This window comes from Symphodus melops (assembly GCF_947650265.1).
Source record: "Symphodus melops genome assembly, chromosome: 3".
In the NCBI taxonomy this organism is placed as follows: Eukaryota; Metazoa; Chordata; class Actinopteri; order Labriformes; family Labridae; genus Symphodus; species Symphodus melops.
Window position 1 is genome coordinate 28,765,741 of NC_136693.1, and position 24,434 is coordinate 28,790,174.

The 24,434-nt window shown below is 42.9% G+C and overlaps 1 protein-coding gene across 3 annotated transcripts in view; it reads left to right on the plus strand.

The window, feature by feature from the left end:
• Window positions 1-24,434, plus strand: part of znf536 (zinc finger protein 536) — a 213,499-nt gene that overhangs the window by 1,387 nt on the left and 187,678 nt on the right. The window contains exon 1 of one of the 3 annotated variants that reach the window (XM_079339211.1): window positions 7,352-7,894. The exons of 1 other annotated variant lie outside the window; for it this stretch is intronic. The gene's annotated coding sequence lies outside the window, so the exon portion shown is untranslated. One more of the 3 variants, XM_079339212.1, reaches the window with a different exon arrangement.

Sequence of the window (24,434 nt, forward strand, 5' to 3'; positions counted from 1 at the left end):
TACTGTGTAGCATTTTCCCCGAACGCACAAAAAAAAAAAAATCAGCACATTCCTTTGTTGTTCTCTCATTGTTTCCCTGCTGCTCCTGAGCTGACACTAACCTAGTAAAGCGTCTCTTTTGTTCTGCGTAACAGGAGACTGTTTCTGAAGTGTACACAGAGGTTAGTGTGACTGAGCCCTTTTGTGGCGTGGCAGCACCTCGCACTTTATCTGCCATTTAGCTTCTCTTTTCACTCCAGAGCCGCTTTATCTGCTGATTTAAGGAAGTGCAGCTGAATCAGGTCAAGGAGGTGCCGGCGATTGTCGGCAAGGTGAAAGGGGCCTTAAGCAGCAAAGCTCGCTGGCAGGCTTTAAGAAAAATGATTAACTTCCCTCCGACACTGAAACCGTTTTCATACCAATAATCAGACCTTGTATGAACGTAGCCATGAATATTCTCTGTATTCAATTTTCCAGGACCTACAGTATGGTGGGGTATTTTTATACTGGGGCACCATAAAGAGATTAATTTTAGTGGTAGTCTTCCCACTAGGGAGTCAGTGTAATCCTACAGAGCATTAGGGAAAAGGAGAGGAGAAGGAGGAGGAATGGACAAGAAAGAAGAAGTGATAGGAGAGAGGCGAAGGGGAGACACAGAGGGAGAGGAGTAATCACGTGTGTCCGGCGGAGGTCACCACTGGTCTGCAGGTTCTAATTATGTGCTAATAGCCACTGAGGAGGTCATTTGGAGCCATTAGCCAGCGCCTGTAGGTAGTTAACGGCCCACAGCATAACCCAGCCTCCTTAATGTTCCCTGCGAGGCCGTTAGCGCTCTGTCACCAGCCAGCTAGCTGCCTCGTTACTGCGATTAGAAACCAATTGATAGGTAATAGTAAAATATGATCGCACACTATCCAGGAAATATGGACTCTGGTGGAAAGGTGAGAGGACAGGAGACAGCCAGTGGTAGTGCATGCAAGCACCTTTACTCATACCGGAGGGGGAACGCAGACATTGTTCTGCAGCAAAGGGCAACAAAGGACTGATACGCTGACTGAAAAGTTGAGAGAAATGTGATGAGAATGTTACAGAGTTGTCACTGGGAATGAGTTCAACACAATGTGAAGTTGAGTTCCTGAGAAGAGTCAGTGTGTGTGTGTGTGTGTGTGTGTGTGTGTGTGTGTGTGTTTTAAAGTCCTAGCATGCTGCATTAAACTGTCGACTCGTGATTTCAGGGAGGGGAAACATTAGTGATGCATTTCCTAAATGCTCTCAAACACTTTGTCAAACATTGGGTTACTTTCAGGATTAAAAAGAAGAAATGCATTTACACATGCACACATCATTTCTGGAAATGTTTCCCGCTGAAATGGTCCGAAGGTTGCTTTTTCACAGATGTCCCTCACAGCTGTGTTCTCTGTTGAGCCGGGGAGGGGATCTCAGGATGCCAGCCAAGACCTTAAAGGGAAGATTGTATACAACGCTACAATGACAGTATTTAGCCTTTATATCAATGCTACGTGTTGTTAGACATATTCGCAGCATAAATTAATCAGCGGAGAAGAACCTACTGGGCAGCAGAAAATGGCGATGCAGTTTCATTATGTACAGAAAAAATCACAACTGTTGCACACCCCGTGATCATGTTGAATTTACCAGAATATTTTCTGCTTCTTTCAGACATCAGGAGTTTTGTGCATGTGAAAAAAAAGGCTTAGGACATTCCTTCAATGGCCATGGAAATCTGGATTAAAAAAATACAGTGATGTGATTTTTTTTTTTTTTTTCAAGCAACTCGAAACAACAAGGTTAATTTTTGGGTTCGTTATGCCTTTATTTCGAAAAGGCAGTGAACAGAATTACAGTAGAGTCAGAACGACATGTCACCTTAAACCCAGACTGGAAGGACTTGCCTCTGCCAAAATTGTAAACATTTAAAATGTACGACTGATAAGTATTTGCTATTTTAAATGGATATATTCTTTAAATAGTGATATCAGGAGAAGTTGATGCAGTTTTAGACGTGAACTCTCACCTTCCTGTTTTAGTTAAGAGGCCAAAAAAAGTGGTAAATCCTCCTGCTTCTGCTTTATGGGACTAGTATATAGCCATAACCGATTGGTTTCCCAAAACACATTTGGCTGATGACTTTTGCCTCAGAAGATTATGTGGACTTTGACTCTGACTAACTACTTTTTGAAAATATGTAAAAAAAAAAAAAAAAAAAGATTGAGATTCACTAGATCAGCATACACATGTAGATGTGGAAAAGTCCCTTCTTAATTGCATCTGCATCATGTGGCGGCCTGCTACTTTGTGTAATAATCTTTAAAGCATGTTCACTCAGGAACTTCAATTTGTCTCTTGGACTTATATCTTAGCTGTCAAACAAAGGACTAAAGACGGTTTGAAACATTGACCTGGTACAGTGGCCTAGTGGTTATTGTGATGCTGTGGGCGTCCAAGGGCCCGGGTTGTGGTCTGACCTGGAGCTCCTTTCCCTCATGTCATTCCCCATTCTCTGACTCCTCGGTTTTTGACACGGGCCCCAAAATAAATCTTTTCAAAAATACAAAACCAAATTGACCAAATGGATGAGATTATCTTATTGCACATACTGAGCAGGGGATAGTTTCCTGTTGCAGTTGCACGGGTGTATCTTCAGGACTCAGAGTATTTCTCATTGTGCAGCAGAGAAAATATTTCTTCATCCAGAGTCTGTGACAATCGTAGAAAAAAAAAATGTCTGAGCAGCAGACAGTTGATTCAGAGTCAGTCAAAAACAGAATATATATATTTAAAATCATCAGATGGGTTTAGCTCTGACTGAAAAGGGAACAAATGAGCAGCAGGGTGAAGAGCAGACGATCACATCCATGACGTTACAAAGAAGTCCCTTTGCCTTTGGTCATGGATGAAAGAGAAATCAAATCAGTATCAAAACAAGAGTATTCAAGACCTACTAAGCAGAACATTGTTCTTAATCAATTAGAGTCAGATGTTTTCGTTTAGACATATTTCTTTTCTGCTCTGCATGGGCAGCTTTTGATTCATATGATTTGGATTAAAATCACACTAGGTCAAAGGCAGTATTCTTCCTGCCCCCTCGTATTCATGACGGACAAGTTTGGTCTTGAGTATACGCTCCGTCCTGGCAAATAAAGAAAAACACGCTTCCTGAGGAATCGCAGATTTGTCCGTGATGAAACCTCCAGGCCGGGTTGTAAATATTTGCCTGTGCTGTATTTGTGTGAGCGTTTCATTAACGATCAGAGCTGACAAACATGCACACTCATTGACCCCAGTCATTGGGGAGAGCTCTGAGACAGTAGTGTGTATCTAGTGTGCATTTGTTGAAAACGTAAACGCTTCACATGAGGGATTGATGTCACCGCGAGAGAAGACGACTGCAGTGGAAATTAATCTGGTGTGGTAAACGTTTTCCATAGCCAGCACTCCTGGCTCTTATTTAAGGCCCTGTCAGAACTTGAAAGTGTAATTGATACAAATTCTAAAGTTTAATTTTTAAAGTTTATAGTCACTGAGGGTTCAGAGCTTCAGATTGTTTAAAATTGCACTCACTCCCTTTTCATTAAAGCAGGATAGTCTGAAAACATTTGTTCATCAAAGGCTCACTACAAATTAGACTTTGAGAAACTCAATTTGAAGTAAAGAAAAGCGTTTCTTTTCCTCGGGGGGGGGAAAGCCAAAGTCTCGGCTGTGTTTGCATTTAAATATAAACAGGGCACAATATCTGGCTTTAAAGATGCATGCAGTCACCATGTGCACACGCACACACACACACACACACACACACACACACACACACACACACTTCACTTGCCAAGTGCAAAAACTAACCCCCAAATATCAAATCTGCCAGTTCCCTTTAAACTACTACAGAGCAGCATGAAAACCTTGCTATCATGTTGCACTCACGCTCTTAGACTGTTGTGTCTATGCACCACCAATAGTTGAAATTTGTAATAAGGCCTCTGGAGACACTAAAGAACAGGCTGGCATGTAGTACATTTGGGTCTGTGGATGGAGGGGGGAGGGGGGAGGGGGGGGGGGCAGAGAGGGACGGCCAGAGCAGTGGAATAACATCTTAATCTATCAGAGAAGTGAACAGTGGCCGGTCTGTTTTTGGAGCAGGCTGTCTTGGATGACTCCCAAGCAGAGGGGCAAGGAGCAGAGCCATCTTCAGCTGGTAGTCACTAACATGGCAGTAATAAGGCAGTGATGACCCTCCCAGGACCGCCGGCCAACACTCCCTTCAGTACACACACACACACACACACACACACACACAAACACACAAACACCAAAACAGGCTGAACACTTGAGCAGCATCAAATCTCTCACTCTCTGTTTTATACATTTACTGTACTGCCTGCTGACTCTATCTATCTGTCTGTCTGTCTGTCTGTCTGTCTGTCTGTCTGTCTGTCTGTCTGTCTGTCTGTCTGTCTGTCTGTCTGTCTGTCTGTCTGTCTGTCTGTCTGTCTGTCTGTCTGTCTGTCTGTCTGTCTAAACACAACTGAAATTCAAACCTGTTTATGCTTGGGCAGAAACGTGGTAAAGTAAAGATGTACAAAAACATGATATATGGCCAAATGACTCTGTCAGGCACCTAATTAGAGCTAACACCTCACACTGCAGCTGTCCTGAGTGAGAGGAAGCAGTGAAATGCATCCGTGTGAAGTTTGCACGTGCTGAGAAAGGTGATCATTTTGTCTTTCTCTGAATGTCATTTTTATATATGTCTATAAATGTTTCTCATACTGCAGATCAGCTCAGTGGAACAAGCCGGCTGAAAAGTGCATCAGGACAATCAGCTGTGTGTCTGTGTGTTTTTGATAAGAAACCCAGATGTAAGGACTGAGGCCTTCCTGCAAACTGAGATGGTTTAAAAACACTTTGAAACATGTGATACCATGCGTTTGGAATAGGATGCCATATCCACATTCCAATGACTGATTGAGCTGAAACGTTTGGAAGCTTTAATTCAACAAAAACAAAAGATCTTCTGTCGTATTTTCCCCCAAAGACAAAGAGTCAGCACGGAGTTTCAGTGCAGAAACAGTTCCAGTGTGTCTGTGAATAGACAGTGTGCAGGAGTTCATTAAACAGCGATATTAATGCATGGGACTTCTTTTTTTTTCATTATTGTTTGTACATCTTTATTTTTTTTAGAGACAGGACAGTGGATAGACACGGAGCCACGTGTCAGATTTGAACCCGGGCTGCCTGCTATACCAGCGATCCAGGACTTCTGTTTTTGCTGTCAAACAAGGATCAATGTGTGAACTTGTGATATTGTGCACTCGAATGCTAACAGTTCTCAGGACTCACAGAAATGAGTGTAAACTCTTGCACCTGTTGCAGGTGCCTACAGCGCTCTTCCACATGTTCTGTAAGTTTGCTAATGTCCATTTCTTGCATACAGAACTTCAAGGCTCATTAAAATATATATTAAAAGTGCTTTTTTGGGGGGTAATTACTTTTCATGTCGCACCCTGCATGGCGGATGTTGTGGTTTTAGAGTAAATAAACTTTTATGAACACGCAAAATGGCACACTTGTCTCCAGACACAAATAAATTCCATGAATTTGAATAGACCTGACAGTGAAAATCATTTATATCCCCTCAGATGATATTGAGGTGGTCCCTTATCGGTGGCCATTAGAATGCATAGGAACCACTAATATCATAAATATCAAGTATGTCGTAAAAACATCATTTATTTTTGTCTTTTTATCGCCATAAAAGCGTCTGTGTGTGTGTGTGCAGTTTAAATGAGTTTCATACTACTTTCTCTGTATGCAATTAATTTAAGCCGGCCAGATCCATGTCAGCCTGTTCAATGGAGCCTGCAAACAGTTTGGTGTGGCTGCTTACACATATATGGTGGTGTGCATGTGGGAGTACAACCCTCACTGCTATGTATTGTTAGAAATTTGCATGCTTAAGTCCATATGGCAACTTCCTTTTGACCTGCTTTCCCATCCCTGATGCATTGTCAGGGCTGTCAGCCGATAAAGAATCACTTGACTTGCTATAACAAGTTCAAAAGGAGCTGATGACGCGCCGTTGATCCATGGAGAATCGGCAAAAGGAACACCCCTACTGCTTGCTGCTATCATTCCCATAGAGATAGCCATATTATTGATGGGGAATGGTTATGCTAATTTCTTTAGAGGGGGAAAACTTATTTTTTATTTTGGATAACGCTCAAAAAAGGAGGCACGGAAAGAAAAAAAAAAGAGAAAAGGATTTCATATGCATCAAACTGAATTCCATATAACCATTTAAAGGAGAAGCATGAGAATCTGATTTTCATAGTGCATAATGAGTCTCTCTTAAAGATGGAGATGTGTTTTGTCTGGGAAGTGGAAGAAAGCAGATCTGTTATCGTCTCACAGAACTCACAGGCTCGCTAATGTGAGCATCAACATGAATTAAAATTATCTTCCAAAATATAAGAACAAGTATAGAGTGAGAAAAGATGGAAATGTTAGCTGAGTAGAGCTCACATCTTTAAAAACATCTGATAACAATTAGGTCTTAAAATGTTTTAAATGGTGGAACAACATGAGGATTTTCTTTCCTCCAATTTGCAGTTTTAAAAATATATATTTTTAATGAGGCTGAAATACATTCCTGAAATACATGAGCAAGTGGGGGGGGAAAAAAATCACATTTCTAATTTGCTGTAAGGTGCAGATTATTTTCACCCACAGATGGAGCGTCATGTGCTCTGTGTCAGACTGACCATGTACATGTGTATTTGCCTCTCTCTCTTTCTCTGACACATACAGCATGGCACAACCGGCATGGAGGGGTGGAGGGATGGTGTGTGTATGTGTGTTGAGAGGGAGGGAGGGGAGGAGGAGGAGGGGGGGGGGGGGGGTGTTATGACCCCGAGATATTCCATTGTGAGCCCATGTCCGGTTCTGAGGACATTTGATAGCATCTCAGTCAGAGGCATTAATGTGTCTCTCGGTTCGACATTTTGAATAATCGGGGCTGTCTGCTGTCATACTGCCACTAGCTGTCAGCAGCACCGTCTGTCTGTCTGTCTGTCTTATCACACTCCTCTACTCATGCACTTACATTATAGAAAACAAGCTGTCCATGCAAGAGAGCACTTGATACTTTTTTATTATAACCAAACCGTTCCCATAATTACCCCATAATCATTATATAATCCTATAACAAAGCCCCTATTGAAGCCCTGTCTTTTGTCAACGCTGGGACACTGAATCTATAATTGCATTATTCAGTCTCTTCCACCCCCCCTATAGAAGCATAATATATCAAAACCATCCCGCAAGAAAGGTTTTAGTTGCAAGAAACAGTTCGGCCTATGCGGGACGTCCTTTTTTGTCGTGCGTGTTTTTACGCGTCGCAATAAAGTTGTGCCAACTTAAAGTTTACAGCTCCTGTTGGAAATATTCAAGAAGGGGGGAAAAAGTGTTTTCTTGTTTTGCAGAGGGGGCTTTTTAAGATATCTTTAGAGAGGTGTGTAGAAATGCATTCATTCACAAAGTGGAGCAGTCGCATTATTGATATATCACATTCTCAAATAATTATGTTCATTCCCTTTTGCGCTCCCAGGCAGTAAGAACAAATCGTCAATACATTGAGAGAGAGAAAAAAAAAGGCAAATGCGAGTCCCTGAGGAGCGCTTCTGCGTTTGTATGCACGAGGATTGGCAACACAACGGGGCTTATTTACATTAAATACGCCACAAGGTTACAGTGCAGATAGATGAGCGTCATTTTTATCACTCATTACTTCTCTTAAGCGGTGACTGACGCTCAGGACGCACGGGAGGCAACACTCATTTATCCTGGAGTTTTTTTAAGGCGAAGAGAAGAGGGGAAAGGCTCGAAACAGTTGAATTTAAAGGTAAGCATTTCTACTTTTTGGGGTAATTTAGTGACCCGAGTGTCTTTACACGGAGGGGTTTGTTATCAAAGCCAATTTCCAACGCACAGTGGCTGAGCGGCGAGGCTGACTGTGTGTGAATGGTTCTGTACAGGGGGCAGATTTGAAATAAAAGAGTGTTTGTGGGCAGTTCAAGGTCAGAAACAAACTAAGGTGGTTGGCAATCGGCTTTTTCTGTCGCCTCAGTACCAGGGGAAATGTTACGATGAGGGGATTATTTCTTTAATCGAGGTTCTGTTACACCGCTGGGCTCACCAGCTGCTTTTTATCCCGGTGAATACCGCTAGACCCGGGCTGTATCCGACCAGTCGGCTCTGCTTTCTACAATGGAGTGCCTTTTTTAACGGTACAATGCATTTCACCTACCAGATAGGGGGAGTCCAAGCTGAAAGATGAAGGGAATATGCTGATGCCTGGCGATCGGCATCAATGCAAACGTTAACCTTTCTCAGACACGCGACAGAAAGGGACAGAAGAGCAAGAAGAGACAAGTCAGAAAGCCGTATTTTTTCATTTCCAACTCGGTGTGCGCGGCGGGGAGCATGGAGGAGTAGACTGTCTTTAACAGGTCCGAAGCGCACTTTTCAACACCCCCGTCATCCGACAAGAATATGATCCGGTCAAATCATATGGACATGCCTCATTATTCAATGAACACTGTCTCTCACAACGCAGCCTTTACGCGCAGGAGTTAGCCGGCGCTTCGCCAAATTTAAAAGGTAAGAAGAAGTGTGGAGCTTATAGTAACACGAGTGTGGTTTTACTGGAGTGTGTTACTCGCTGGGTAGTGAGTTTTTTGGGGAGGATTGGGGTTGTGTGTGCGGTTGCTTCGCTGCGGGGGCCCCTGATGTCTCCACAATCATGATTAGAAAATAACAGTGCAATTATCCGTAGCGAGTGCGAATCGTAAAAAAAACGGTGACAAAATTGCAGCAGGGACTAAGACATGGGCTGCGATGCTCGACACCTTGCAGCTCAGCGCGTAAAAACAATTTCTATTCCAGCAGAAAATAATTTATTACAAGTTTTGTTTACCGTTTAGTGTTTGACTTTACACCGCGTACGCGTAAAATGCGTTCGAGCGCACAGTTAAGCAATAATGCGCATTAACAGATCAGCTGAAAAAGTAGGAGAGTGTGTGAAAAGTACAGCTTTGTACCCGTTTGGAGTTCACACGGAAAACTTTTTCACCGAAACCAGCACTTGTGTTTGAAGAGTGCAGGAGGCAGACTGAAGTTTACCGGCGCATTTGCCACCCATGTGTCAAAACTTGTGAGATGGAAGAAGAGCCGGTGAGACCTGCCATTTTGTGCAGTGATCGACCTCTCTTATGAATAAGCAGCCCCTGCATTATGCTTTGAGGAGACGTAACGATGGCATTCAGGCGATGGGGGTAAATGTCATATGTGGAGGTATAAGCGGAGCTCAAATTGATATTTCTGGTTAACAGTGTCAATTTTGATTCGAGCAGAATGTGCGTTTTTGTCTTTTATTGATAAAGGGGGGAAAAGTTCAGGCGAGTCGGTGAATAAACAGCCGTTACTGTGGAAATAAAAAAAAAATGACGGAGCCGATCATATTTTTTTCCAGAAGATGGACGAGGTCGGGTGTGTGACATGTCATTGCACTCGTGCCTTACGAGTTTCCGCGTTGTCCTCTTTTAATTTACAACAGTGTGTTTATATTTAGGACATCGGAAATATCCAGCAGGTTGAGCGCTACAAAAATCTCCAACCAGCCGCTAAATTCCCTTACTGAGGCGACAAATCCTCATTTGTGTTTATATGACGGGGCCGTATTGAATTATCAGTGATATGTGGCAGGGGCTGAGGCTTGCAATCCTCTGTCTCACTGTGCGTCTTGGGTGGGGAGGACCTTTTTTTCTTGGAAGTCGACTTGACCCCTGAGTGATCTGACCTGGGTTATCCAGTCACTTCCAACAGCTCCCAGCGCTGCACAATGCCTGTGACGACGCGTGTCATCCTTCCTAAAATACCCAACAATGTCCATCACGTTGTTTTCCACTGGTTCTCTAACATTCCCTCAAGTTGTCTTGTGCCAGAAAAGAAAAAGAAAAACAATGTTGCCTCTTCCTCAGATTCATTCTGCAGGAAAAAAGAGGATAAATAGAGATCTGTGTGAGTTGAGATGCTGTTGTTTTTTTAATGGTATGCACACAAGGCGGATATTATGTCTGAAATAGTGTCTGGGCGTAAACCCTTTTGTCAGCTCCTTACATTCTCTTATTAGACAAGAAAGTGTCCCCGCTGCTCTGACAGTCCACAGACCTGTTTGCCCTGTGCTGCACCTCTCCGCGCTGCTACAAGTTGAAATGTTGTCATTCTTTTAGGGAGAAAATATTTGGGAAGAGACACAGTGTTTTAAGGAAAAAGGCCTTGCTCTGCAGTGGAATTTGTGTGTTGGATTTGTTGTCAAGGCCTCTGTGATTTGTTTTAGCAATTCATTTAATATTCATTAGGCCTACTTGTGATTTTTACATTCATCTTTGTCAGGCTGCATGTGGATACCAGATACTAGTCGATATAATGAATTATCCAATTCAGAAGCAGTATTGTTGATGATAAAATAGTCTGATAAAATATGCAAGAAATATTTATCTGCACTTTTTTTGCTAAGTCAAATATTATGAGGTTTGTAGTCTTTGAATTTTAGTCGGTGTGAGATTTTTCACAGCAGAAGAACATGCACAGCAGTGACAGTATTTTCTTGTGCAGCAACTTCCTGAGCGGCGGAGCTCAAAATGTGCTCCTCTGAGGCAGTCCGTAGCATCGCCGTCGATCTTGTACGAGTTGCTTTCCCACCTGTGCCTGTGTCAGCGCAGCTAAGGGGGCTGCAGGCCGTGACTGACTGACTGTGGCGATACACGTTTCTGAGCTGAGAACGAAGGAGAAAGGAGTGATGGGAGAGACAGAGAGAGAGTGAGAGAAAAGGAGCCTGACATGCAAAGGATGGCATCAAATCAGTCCTCCTTTCACCAGGCTGTCAGTCAGTCAGTCAGTCAGCTCACCGTGGAGGAGACCCACTCGACTGAAGCCGCCGCGTTGTCAGACCGACACACGGTGAATTATTTGTGCACTGACATGTACACAATCAGATTTTGTTTCAAGAAAGCAGAGGAAGGAGAAAAATCACACACTTGTTTAACAAATGGAAAGGCAGCACATGAGCAGACCTCCCTTTTGCAAAAACAACAGCAAAGTGATTTTTAGAAAATACAGAGTCCAGGCCGTGTCTGTATTATTAACAGGAAAAGGAGAAATCTAAAATATTCTGCACAGTAGTCCGTGTTCTATGTACGTCTGAGAAACAATGTGCAGTCCCCTCGCAGTGCAGCCTCACTGTGGTGAGTTGATCACCTCCTGGTGTAATTATATGGAGGAGGGCTCCAGCTGTACAGGCTGCGGGGCCAGGGTTCCCAGTCCGCTGGGATCAGGGCGGTGGTGGGCAGGCCAGATCAGGCCAGCTCTGCTCATCAGCCAGCCATTAATTGATATGTGCAGTCATTGTGAAACCAACCCACTCCCCCCAACCCCCCACCACCAATTGTTACCTACTGGGGGAAGACTGGGGATACTGGCTGTGTCATATCTTCATTTCCATTCTGCTGCAAATCTACTCTGTGGTCTCCACACGGGCAACAGGGCAAGGCGCTGGCGGACGTGTGTGTATATGTGTGTGCAGCCTGGGGGGGGGGAAGTGTTGAAGGGGCTATAACACACAGGTGTTAGTCTGGGTCGAGGCTTGTAGCTCCATGACCTTGATCTCTCTGGTTCAAGCCAGGGAGAGGAAGATGTAGGCGAGCTGGGAGTTGCGGCGTGAGGCTAATATGACAAGCACTCATACACACACACACACACACACACACACACACACACACACAAACCAAATCACCGGAGTGAAACACAGTTTGAATTACACATGAAATGTCTTTGACTTAAAAAATAAATCATTTGCTTGATTAGACAGAAATTTAAAAGAAGCAGATTTTTCTCACATTGTCTTGGATGTCAGTCACTGGAAACATTGGATGGGTTTTTTTTTTCCTCCCATCACTCTGAGCCCACGGGGTGCGATGTTCAACTTTTATAAGATCGGCAATTATGATTCCTTCGGCTGTGATGATAAATTGAAGGGGGCATATATTGATGAATGACCTCGAAGTTTGATGGAGTTACCATCTTTGCACGCTGACCTTTGCACACTGTTCCATCGTTTTTAGCATCTCATCTTCAGAGATGAATTTGGAAACAGCGGCTGTTATTTCTTCGTCCTTTATGTGAAACGTTTGTGTCGTCGAGGCAGTCGCGTTCAGATTTTTTTTTCCTTTTCTTATCCTGCTATTTTTAACATGTTGCTATTGTTCAAATCAACTGACAGCGGGGGGAAAAAATTCTTCACATCTGAATCAGTTATTAACATGTATAAAAAGCAACGGGAAATATGGAGGAAACCATTAGGCAGGAATGAATATGCTATCAATTAAAATCTAGCCGTATGGATGATCAGCTTCACTCAATCATTGTTAAAACCAGAGTTTATGTTCAGTTTCCTGTTGTGTGCGTGCGAGCTGTATTGTGCTGGGTGAATGCCTCTTTTATAGTTGGATTGTATATTTTTCCGGTATGTTCTTCCCCCTGCGAGCTTGATAAGGATTGAGGTGGGGGTTAAAGGGTTGGAGGAGAGGAGGGGGGGGGGGGGGTAATCACAGACGTCATTTTGATCTAAGAATAAAGCGTGTAGGGCAGACGAGGTGCTGACAGATACAGTAGGCTTGACTCAGTCCTTTCATGCCGGGGTGCCATCACAAGGAGCGTCTGCTTGTCTGGGCATCTGAGGGTGAGGGGGCTGAGAGGGTGAAGGCGGGTGAGGTATGGACGTTAAGAAAAGAAAAAACAAGAGATGTGAATGGGAGAGGTGGGCATGGAATTGGTGCAAAGGAGGATCCTTTTTTTTTCTTTTTAAAATCTTCTTCAATTGGATAAAAAAAAAGAAGTCCAGTCTGAGAAGTCTGTGTGTGAAAGATTGCAACCGTTTTGCAAACAGTATGTGTATGTGCACATAAAATACAAGTGTGTGTGTGTGTGTGTGTGCATTTTCAGGGTTAGCTCAGCCTTGAGACAGTCCAGTGTCCGGGCAGGGCTTCGTCCTTGCCCTCCCTCTCTCCCTCTCTCTCTCTCTCTGTCTGTCTGTGAAATCAGTTGGCGCTCACATAACACCAACAAAGAATGCGTCCTGAAAAAATGTAAAACACCTTATCCTCACAACCCGTGATATTCCTCCTTTGTTTGCCCGGCTTCCCCCGCTGAGCCGCCTTGGCATTAAGGCATTATTGAGTTTGGCTTTAGTTTGATTTTTTCCCCCTTGAAGTTCGTTAGCACTTTGGATTTAAGGATGCATCATGCGATGTCAGGACTGTTTTCCTTTTTGACGAGTTGAACGGAGCTGCGTTTTCAGCTGTGTCATTCCCGAAGACAACAGCTTAACAGAAACGGGCAAGCAGGCATCAATCAGGGGTCCTGAAGCAGAGAATTGTTGCTGCTTAACATGCAGCCACGCTCAGCTAAGACTGTGGTAAATACCTCCAGTGCTGATGAGATGGAAGGTTATAGATGTGTGTGTGTGTGTGTGTGTGTGTGTGTGTGTGTGTGTTAACCACTTCACACACCATCACTGGCTACATCATGTATGTCATGTCTGCTCTTTAGCCGATCCACCTCTCGGATGTGACCTCTGTAAACTTTCCAGACCTCCACTAATGAGCACGCAAAAGTCGCACGAGATGGAGGGAGAGAGGGGGAAAAAAGGGAAACCGTGGAGAAAGAGAGGGAGGGTGAGAGGATGCAGGAGAGAACTCCTGCACCTTTAATTATGATCAAGAGGTTTTCACCAAAGGATGGAGGCGTTGCAGTTCTGTTGCGCTCGTAAATCTGGCCCCGGATGCCGTATATTGTGTCGAACGATTACTGTACACCATTATAGTGCATATTCAACTGCCTCTCCTGCACCTGATTTGCATAATTGGATCTTTAATGAAACTTGCCTTGTGGAACAAAAAAATACAACCAAAAAAAAAGTGAGATGAAAAAAGTGGTTTGGTGTGAGGGCCGTCGGATGGTAGAGAGAAAAAAAAAACGAATGCCCCCTCAAATATTTGTTGGACTTGGGAAAGGTGGTGTTATTGACAGAAATAAAAGGGGGGGGGGGGGTAACCTGCGCTGGTCCAGGCGCTCGCACATCAGCAGCAGTGCTACAAATAGGATGAGAAGTGACTGTGAAAGCTGTACATTCCCCGCCAGGTCTCGCGGGTTAAGACTACAATAGCGGGATATTCTCTAGCCCGGGGGGGATTTCAGCTCCTCTTCTGTCGACACTCATTGCACCAACTTGTTACTCAGGGAAGATGGCTCTTTTGTAGAGAAGCCGATTCCGCGCTCGCCTGCTGGAATTCCTCCGTCACAAATATTTTGACAATGCCTAATCAGGAGCTGTCGCTTTTTCAGTCTCATCTTTTTTTTTTTTTTTTTTTTGCAGTAACTGATTGGTACTTCTTCTATTTGCATGTGCACGCTCATGTCGCTGGCATTTTTTTTTTGGCAATAATTAGTATTTATTTTGTACATGCATTCACATGGTTGTACTTATCTTAAAGCTCCCATTCACATTTGCCGGCACTTGTTTGTAACCGTGTCAGAGTATCTGTCTAATTGCTTGGTTAAATTACAAAGTGTCCTGTTTCCCTCTGCCTCCAGGAGGTGGAGGTTAAAACTCTCCGAGTCCCACTTTCACATCAACGTGATCCCAGTGGATGATGATAGATTATTTGTTCTTTTTTTGACAAAGGATCTATACAGAAGTGACATTAAGGGGAGATATATAAAAGAAAAAAAGGGTCTATTTTTCATCAGCCAATACGAGAGGCACTTTGAGGTAGCTCTCTTGTTCGTGCCCTCCATTCAAAAGTGGGACATCCAGTTTTTAATCGAGTGCTAATGTTAAAAAACAACCAATCGTTGATGTGTTAGAGTGTTTGTGCGCGCTAAGCTGCCTGCAAGCAGCGGTTCTCTCTCTTTCGCTCGCTCTCTCGTTCTGTGTGTGTGAGCGTGTGTGTGTGTGTGTGTGTTTCCACTCCACATCCGTGGGAGTGGATCATGTGTCAAAGCGGTTTACAGGTGGCCTGCAGGGCAGCAGCTCGACAGAGAGGTGCAGGGAAAGGCAGTCAAGGTTCAAGTACCTCAGAGGCTCTGACGGCGCTGAACTAAGCAATCCCAGCATCTGAGAGGACCCTTCAAACGCCTCCTTATCGCACTCCTCCCTCCAACAGTTCACTCTTCTTTTCTTCCATCCCTCCCGCTACAGCCTCGGCCGTCTCTCCATCCTCTCTCCCACTCTTATCTCTCATTTATTCCTGTCATTTCTTTTATCCCCCCCCCCCTCCCCCTCCTCCTGCACTTCCTCTTTATATCCTCTGCCAGTCTTTTCTAGAATACCGGTTAGTTACCAATTAGTCGTTACAGATGAAATCTGCAGGCTGTGGTTTGTACATTTCTTTAAAAAAAATTGCTTTTGAATTACATCAATATCACATCTTCTCCTTTCTTCCGTGAAAATGACACATGAACTTTAACTGGATGGAAAGATGAAGAAATTACAATTAAAAGACATTTTACACATTAAATCTAAACTTTATTCTAAGGGGAAAAAAAACAAAACGTAATTTTTGTTTTAATCTTCATCTGACTTCATTGTTCCTTCTCATCGCTCTCCTCCAGACAAACATGTCCCAGTCAGGCTGAAGCTGGAGCAAATATGAACTCCATTTTAAACTGTCGAGTTCCTTCCTAACAAACACACCACTGTCTCCTTTTCTAGCATGAATGAATAAACTCAATAGTTCTCCAGATGATACATCAGCTTCACATTTCTTGACCTTTTATTAAAAATCTGAGCGTTGTGACGTCTTCTCGGGCCTGACTCTGCTCACACATGTAAAACTATTCCAACATGCTCCGTGGAGTTCCAGTGAAGAGCTTCAGTGACTCATGACACTTTAACACTTTCACGTACAGAGAGTCATTTCTGACACGTTTGATTTTCTCTTAATTGGTCACATTAAAAAAAAATACTGGAGAAGACAATTAGGATTGTTATTATTAACAGACACAGCACAACGTCCATGGACTGGTGTATGCAGAGAGGAACGAGATAAATATACAGTAGGCAGAGTGATGACAGGACAGAGTGGAGGGGGGAAAAAAACACTTAGAGAGAAAGGCAGCGAGCAGAAGGGGAGAAGGAGCGAGACAGAGAGGAGGGATGATGTACTTAACGGTATCTGTGGGCTTCCTTCTCAACAAGCTGCTGCCACAGATCCTGGGAGCCTGCCTTGATAAATTCGGTTTGATAAAAGTCACTGAAATGCCGGCCTGTCTGCACACCTCTATTAAGCGCTGGTACATTTGTCACAGCCAGTGGAAGTCAACCAAAGGGTTTTAATGTCACATCAGGCTGAATTAAAGACTCAATCGAAAGCCCTGAAAGGTTTAGGTTTTTATTCCAAGTGACAGAAGTGGTGGTACAGCTGAGGCTGGCGCGTACGATTACTGCGTTTGACTTGATCGAGGCAGACATTTTACATTTCATATTTGGGTATTGGGAATTTACTGATTATTTGTTGCTCTTTTTAGCCTGGATGCTCATTTTCTATCTGATGACTTTGAGCGAGGGAGGGAGGAAGAGAGGACGGGAGTGAGTGTTTGTTTGTGTTGGTGGGGGGGAGGGTTATTTTTCTAATTCATGTTTTTTAATCAAGAGAAATTAGATCAATGCTGCATTAATCATCAACCTTTCTTAATATAGCAAACTGAGGAAGCATTTAAAGAAGCCCGTATTATAAAAAAAAAACACACACACACTCACTCTCACAACTTTCCCCCCGAGAAGCCCCTTAATACCACATTACTGTTCTCCATTTATGCAAAAGTAAATAAGTAAACCCAAAAGGCAAATGAGCATTCCAGGCGTTTAAACACACAGCCTTCTGTAAACGCCTGGCGCAGCCGCGACCACGTCTCCGAAGGCAGAGCTGCACATGAGATGCAAACGGCTGCTACTGAGTCTTTATTTATTTATTTTTTTGTTAAGGTAAACATGTGTATTTGTTTATTCCTGACCCATTTTGAGGACAGGACAGCTAAAAACAAGTCCTTTCTATACTTTTTTTTTTTTTTTTTTTTTTCCGGGACATCATTTCCATAAGACAGCAGAAGACCTCTATTTAATACTCGACTAACTTAGGGACTGTAAACTAATGATTGCTTCAAAAGCAAATAAAAACCTGCATCGCATTAACACCAGTATCAGACAATAACATGTCTGACAAAATGACATTCAATTTAACACTTCCTGCCTAGAAACACTTCCTTATGTAAACAACTTTACAGGCTTCAGTTCGGTGAAACCTCAGTCTGGATCCCAAATATTAAAAATAACAGCAATAAAAGATTTGTATTTGGCCTCTTTGTGGATTGGACAGTGGACATATTTGGTCGTCAGGAGAGAAAGTGGAGAAAGGAGCACCAGGTCATCAGCCGGCCCACAGATATTTCAAATCTGCAGCTGAACTAGGGGTCAGCCTAGCGGTTATGTTGCGTGCCCCCTGTTTTCGTATGTGTTCGAGTCCCTTTGCTGCATGTCGTGCGACCGTATGGTCAAACTACATCACTGATTGAACTTGGTTTTTGGAGTGACTGTACAGGTTTCTTAACGCTCTTTGCTGGAGATAAAGTCCAAATCAAAAACCACTCCTAAACGCCACATGACTCGTCATTCTAAAAAAAACAACAACACGTTTTTGGTAACCACAGCCCCTCACTGTTATGCACCCGAAACCAACAATCAGCCGCTGATAAAACCGCTAATGATGAATGTGTACTTAATGAAATTCATCCAAAATATTTGATCTTTCCTTTTCTTCTTTGCTTGTTCTGTTTCTGTCAGTGCACATAGACGAAGACACACGCACACACTCACAAACAATCATCAGATCCCACCTGCTGTTTTATTTAATTAGGTAAAATACACATTACATGTCCGTGCGCACACACGTGTGTTTGTGTAAGTGTGCTCGCTCACCACGAGCTGTCAGTCTTTTATGAACTACTTTAAAAAGTGTTGTTCAAGGTGGGAGCTAAATACTATTTATCCATTATTTATCTGTGTTATTACCGGGGTTGAATCTAAAAAGAGAGCTCTTCGACGTGGGAGAATTCCCCCGACGCCCAGCTCCTTCCTTTAATACGTCTTTGTAAGTCATACGAAAATACTCCCACCCCCTCGAAAAGAGACACCTTTAACACATCTACCGCAATTTCCAACAGCTTTTACAGATCATCTTTTATATTTTTATTTTCAAACAGCTCACCTCATCATCTTCTTCTCTCTCCCTCCCCCTCCTCCTCCTCGTCTTTCTCTTTTGTTTTCATCTTTTTTTATTATTATTATTCTTGATGGTAAGCTGCGGTTGTTTTCTTCAGCTCAGAACTGCATGTTATCTCTTTTGTTGTGTCGTTCACACCAATCGTAGTAATGGGGGAAGAGTTAAGTGGAAGTGCCCGGGCCCTTGTTCAGCTTGTCTGTCGGCTGCTTTGGTAAACAGGACTGTCAGATCTGCATCGGGGTGGGGGGCTTGAGGGGTTTCTGCATCCATGATGTTGTTGATTTACTGATAGGCTCACAGCGGGGGGAGTGAGTTCACCCGTTCAAAATGTGTCCCAAAAAAATGGGGGAGTCATTAAAGAAACAGGAAGAGGACATGGACGACTTACAATTGAATTGTTTCTGAGTTTGTATTCTGCAGAGAACAACAGTTACTCAGTGTGCTCGGACAAATACAGACACATTGACGTTTCACAGAAAAGCTCAAGTTCATCACAACTAGTTCTGTTTGAATCAAATCTATTGGTGGTCAAGTTGCTCATCCAGCTTTCTCATATAAAATAACTTTTTCTCTCAGTCCCCTAAGATCGCAAAAAGAGATCATTGTTTGAAGAGCAATACGTGCTGGGGGCAAACGTGTGACAACTTAACAGGTTTAAAGAAAATACATTTTTTTTCCAAATACCACATAACCTTAATAAGTGGCATCAACAAACTGGTTGTTGAGGTAAATAAATCTGCAAACCTTGTCAATATTTATGTCTTTAGTTTACATTTGTAGGTATGCCAGTTACAGTTGTTGGAACTTCATTTTAGACTTGGACGAATATCTTGTCAGTTCTTATATGGATTTATATTTACAGTAGATATAGCCCAAGGACTATTATTGATTCTATATGTATACACTCAAATCATTGACATTCAGTGCTGTCAGTAAAATATCTTCAGAATCAGCTTTATTGGTAAGGTATGTTTCACACACAAGGAATTTAACCGTTGTAGACTGTGCTCTTAAATGTAGATATTAAATATTAACAATTAACTAAAAATATAAACAATATAAAGAAATGTTTATGATATAAATAAATGCAAAGAAAAACTATTGGAGAGTTGCGGAGCATCTAACCTTTCAGCAAAAATAGCAACCAGCTGATATTATTGGCCTATTTGATCGCCAGTCACAGATATCGCATCAGCGCCCATTTTATATCGAACTTTTACAGAACATTTAAAGCAGAATAAAAGCTCGGGTGACTCAGAGACTGTGTCATCATTTCATTTGCCCAGCAGTGCCTGAACTTCATAATTCACGATGCTCTTAACATCAGCACTGTTCGTAGCACATGTAGCCGCGTGTAGGCTAACAGCTGAGCAGACAGTGTGAAAAAACAACAGTCAGTGAGTTTCACACACACATTCATGCTTTCCTTCAGATGCATTACAAAGACTTATTCTGAACATCTGATATACATTTCACCAGATGCATAGTTACAAGTCGATGTATGTTAGCATGCATGTGCTAGCATTTTGCTAAAAGGCCCACATGACATAAAGAGACTCTGAGAGCATGCGATCATGTATGTGAACTTTAGCCACATGAAGAAGAAAAGTCATTTTACTGTTGTCTTTCATGTCAACGCAAAGTCAAAGACTTTCATTGAATCAATGGAAACAATCCAACGTGTCCCGTATTAAGCTCTACAAACCCACCTCCTGGTACTTGCTGTACTAGTTTTAGGCTTATGCAGCTTTTAAATCTGATCATGAGGCCAAAACTATTAAAGTTAGATTACGTTTGAACAAACCACAGTCACACTTTGACGGAAATTAACCTGTTGATTTGCAAATATTAAAAAAGTTAACGTTGTCTGCTCTTCTACATCGCCCTCTGTTCCAACTCGGTGTTTTCATTCTTCCTTTTGACCCCTTGACCAGAAGTTAGTCCATTTTGGGAAGAACACTCCTCCAATAGGACAAGCTCCCGGTAGAACTGCTTCACATTAGAGAACGGAGAGGTTTGCTCCACAAACCGAAGTTGTGGTCGAGTTTATCTCTCTCTCTCTCCCGCTCCCTCGTGGCCTCCGTCTCTCTGATTGCCGATCAGCCCCCGAGGGCTTTGAGGCGCTCTTGCTGGATCCCTGTGATTAGAGTAAATGGCCTCCCCTCTGCTCGCCGGAGATCAGGGTTTGTTTTGCGTGGCAGGAGTGAGGTGGACTGAGGAGGGCGAGGTGAGCGGATGCAGAAGAACACAGAAACTGACGAAGGCGCGAAGCAAAGATTATGGAGAATAATTCTGCAGATGTCGCTCTAACATTGATGAGAACACTTCCATTTCAGATTTATGGAACAAACTGACTTCTTAATGTTGACAAAAAGCATCACATCAGAGTCATAGTGATCATTTTAAATCAGCTCCTTTCTTTTCTGAAGCGTACCGAGGGTTGTGTCAAGACGAGCACGAACAGAGAATTGAAATGTTTGAATGCAGCTAAATTGTAACCATAATTAATTAACAAGGCTATCTCAGGAAACGAGACCTTTTGGAGTTGTTTAAAGTTAATTTATCCTTCCCAGATTAGTTTATTCAGACTTAATTCTGGCTCACACTCCCATCATTATCAAATCCTAATAGGTGTTAAACAGTTTGGTTCCTTTAGTGTGAGCAGAGCTACGATTGGACCAACTGCAGAACACCACCCACTGGTAGATTCATTAGACTTTCAGAACTCGAAATCTGGGAAAACATCTCTCTGCCAAAAGGGATTTTAGAGTTAAACAACATGGCAGACGTTGGACAGGAAAAACTGGAGATGATACATTTTGGACTAAAACTTCACAAAAATTAAGCTATTGATGAAGTTGTTGAGCCTGTCGACCGGGTACACGCGTTACAGCGTGATCTGGGGTAAATACAGTTTGTTTCAGTGGTTGCTCCACGTTGATCATTCACAGAGCGAGCGTGGACACTTCTCTCGGGTTTCTGTCCAGACGACTGAGGATGTTTGATATTTACGATTTTCGTAACATCTTCCACACAGATTTATGGTTAAGTTAAGTCACAGGAGAGAAAAATCTGGCAACATGGTCCTGAGCGTTGTCGAAATGTGGGAATTTTCTTTGTTATGACGGTAAAGAAAATTGAGTCCAAAATCGGCTTGTTTATCATGAATTGTGTTTGTCGTCTGAGTCCCGTTTAGAGGAGTGCTGGTCTACCTCTACAGGTAGTGTGCTAAGCAGAGATGTGCAAGTGTGTGTGTGTGTGTGTGTGTGTGTGTGTGTGTGTGTGTGTGTGTGTGTGTGTGTTTTCACATGTGGCCTGGAATAAAATGTGAGCCGTCAGGTGCAGAATCCCCTGTGTGCATGTCAGCCTTTTATACGTCTGCTTTCCCTTGCTCCGCTGTCTCTCAGACTCTACAGTACCTACCACTACCTGTCATGACTGTGTGTGTGTGTGTGTGTGTGTGTGTATGTGTGTGTGTGTATGTGTGTCAGTTACTGCTGGGAGCAGCATTTGATCCAGCCGTGGCTCTTGTTCATGTGGAGCCTGACGGAGAGCAGCGGAGGTCACTCTCCTCCTCAACACCCCTTTTTCATCCAATTTCTGTGTCTGCGGGCGGCCGCTTGCCGCGCTTTTGTTGCCGGAGGTAATCTGTGAAGTGATCTTAATTATGGAGGTTCGGCCTGTTCCTCTCTCTCCCCCCCACCTCTTCCTCCTCTTTCTTTTCCTCTCTTTCTCTTCTCTTTCTCTTTCTCTGTCTTCCTCTCTGTACACGCTTTTAATCTATCAGCGTAGTTAGCTGGTAATGAGGGCGAGGGGAGCACGTGTGCTTCTGCTTACACATGCTGCGAGGCTTCGACGAGGAGGAGGATGAAGAGACCGAGGAAGGATGAGAAGGGTGGAAAGACATTATACAGTTTCCATGACAGGTTTGTCAGGAAAATTATAAGTTTCAAGCTCGAAATCTGGAATTTATTTTGAATTCTCCCGTGCTCAAAAGAGAGCTGTATGAGAAATACGGCTTTGACTTTACGACAATAATAACAATATCGATACGTTTGGTTCAATCCTTGAAGGACAAACAAGCAGTATCTTGATTTTTAATTAAAATTCTGTCAATCTGTTCGCTATCTACAAGTTGACTTAGCACTGCATTTATTTTTTAAAGAAACTCGTCAGCTTGAAATATCATTTTTCAGTTATTGTTGAATAAATAAAGTATGACAGAACACACAAAGAAGATTTGCTGTATTTGCAGAAATATCCACACGATATATTTAATTCCATGAAAATAAAGCAGCAGAGTGGTGAAGCTTATTCTTCACTTAAAACAAAAGGAATGAAAGTTTGATGGATTCCTTTAAGGAACTGTTCTGTGAAGGAAGGAGTAGTGGGAGGGTTAAAGGGGCAAAGGGGGGGGGGGGGGGGGGTGTTAGAGAAGGAGGGAGTTAGATGGGATCCATTACACATAAACAGCCTCGGCATTGATGAGATGATCCGACGAGGATTAGGCCGACAATCCTGATGGACACTGAAAAGGTGACCACACGGAAGGAGGGGGGGAAGAGTGTGTCTTTACACATGTGGAAATGTGTGTGTGGCTTGTAGAACAATGGCGTATACCGTATGGCCTCATTATGACCCCCCCCCCCCCAACCGCCTCCACCACATCACCACCGCTCATCTCACCCGCCCAGCTCTGCCGCTGCCCTCGCTCCTTAAGGTCGCACCGGGAGCCGTTTCCAGGTCACAGCGAGGTCAGAGGTCAGCTGCTGGGGCGTAAATGCCAATCAAGTCAGAGCTTCACACTCATGTGAACACGAGCTATTTTCTTCATATATGACATGTTCTATTTTAAAGTTTGTTCTTTTAATTTGTTCAAAGGCCCCGGACACTTTGTATAAAAAAAAAAAAAATAAACCTTGAATTTAAAAAAGGCTTTTTTCCTTCAAATAAATAAATGAGGTTTTTTAAGTTTGCGATCCGAAATTTTAAAACAATGCAACGTTTTATATGTCAGTAACCAATAGTATTGAAAAGTTCAGAAGCTTTTTAAATGACTATGATCTTTTTAACCCTTCAGTTGTGTCGTCTCATTTTCGATGGTTCCATGGATACAGAAATGTGCATGGACAAAAATAGACAAGAAAGAAGTGAATATGAAATGATGATGAGGGATACACAATCCAGGGAACTTAATGTGCAGTGTGGTTATTATTCAAAATGTGGATGAATAGGACTGAAGTTTTGGTTGCTGTTATACTGAATTTTGTTTTACTCGTATCATATTGAAGTTTAACATTTCAGTATCATGACAACCTTTTAAACAACTTTTATTTCGACGAAAAAACACATTTATTTTTTTCTAATTTGAGGAGCCGTTGATGGTTTAAGTTACTTATATCTTAAAGGTTGTTGTGTTTCTTTGTGTGAAGCTGATTTGTTGCTTTCACTTTTTTTTTTTTACTGTTTCACGAAGAGCCAAAACATTTATCGCTGAGAAAACTCCGAGATTAATTTGTCGATGCCGCAATCTGCTCCAAATCTGTCGGTCCGTTTTGACCCAGAAAGAGACCACAAGTCACTGATTCCAGGTCTTCAGAGGTAATCATTTGTTCTTGATAGCGGACGGTAGAACAAGTGGTCGGAGTGTCACAAATGATTTGTTATAAACTGATCAATAAATCAGAGTGTTTTTGTGACTCTTGCTAAACTCTGACGCTAAGAAGTGAGGGGAGCACGGTTGGAGGTACTTTTCCCTCTTTTTGCAAGGTGCTTTGTGCGATTGTATGCAAGTGTGTGTGTGTGTGTGTGTGTGTGTGTTACAATGAGGCTGCTAATTCCTTCAGGGTCAAGGGGAGGGGCCGGGGTTAAATGGTGTGACAGGGGAGGTCAACAGTGATTAGCTGCCATCTGACCTAGTGGCTGGATGCTGGAGAGGAGGGAGACAGGAAGAAGAAGAAGAAGAAGAACGGAGGGTTGAATTTGGGTTATCGGTTTGTTGGAATCTTTGTGTTTGTTTGTGTGTGGGAAACAGTCTCCCCCCTC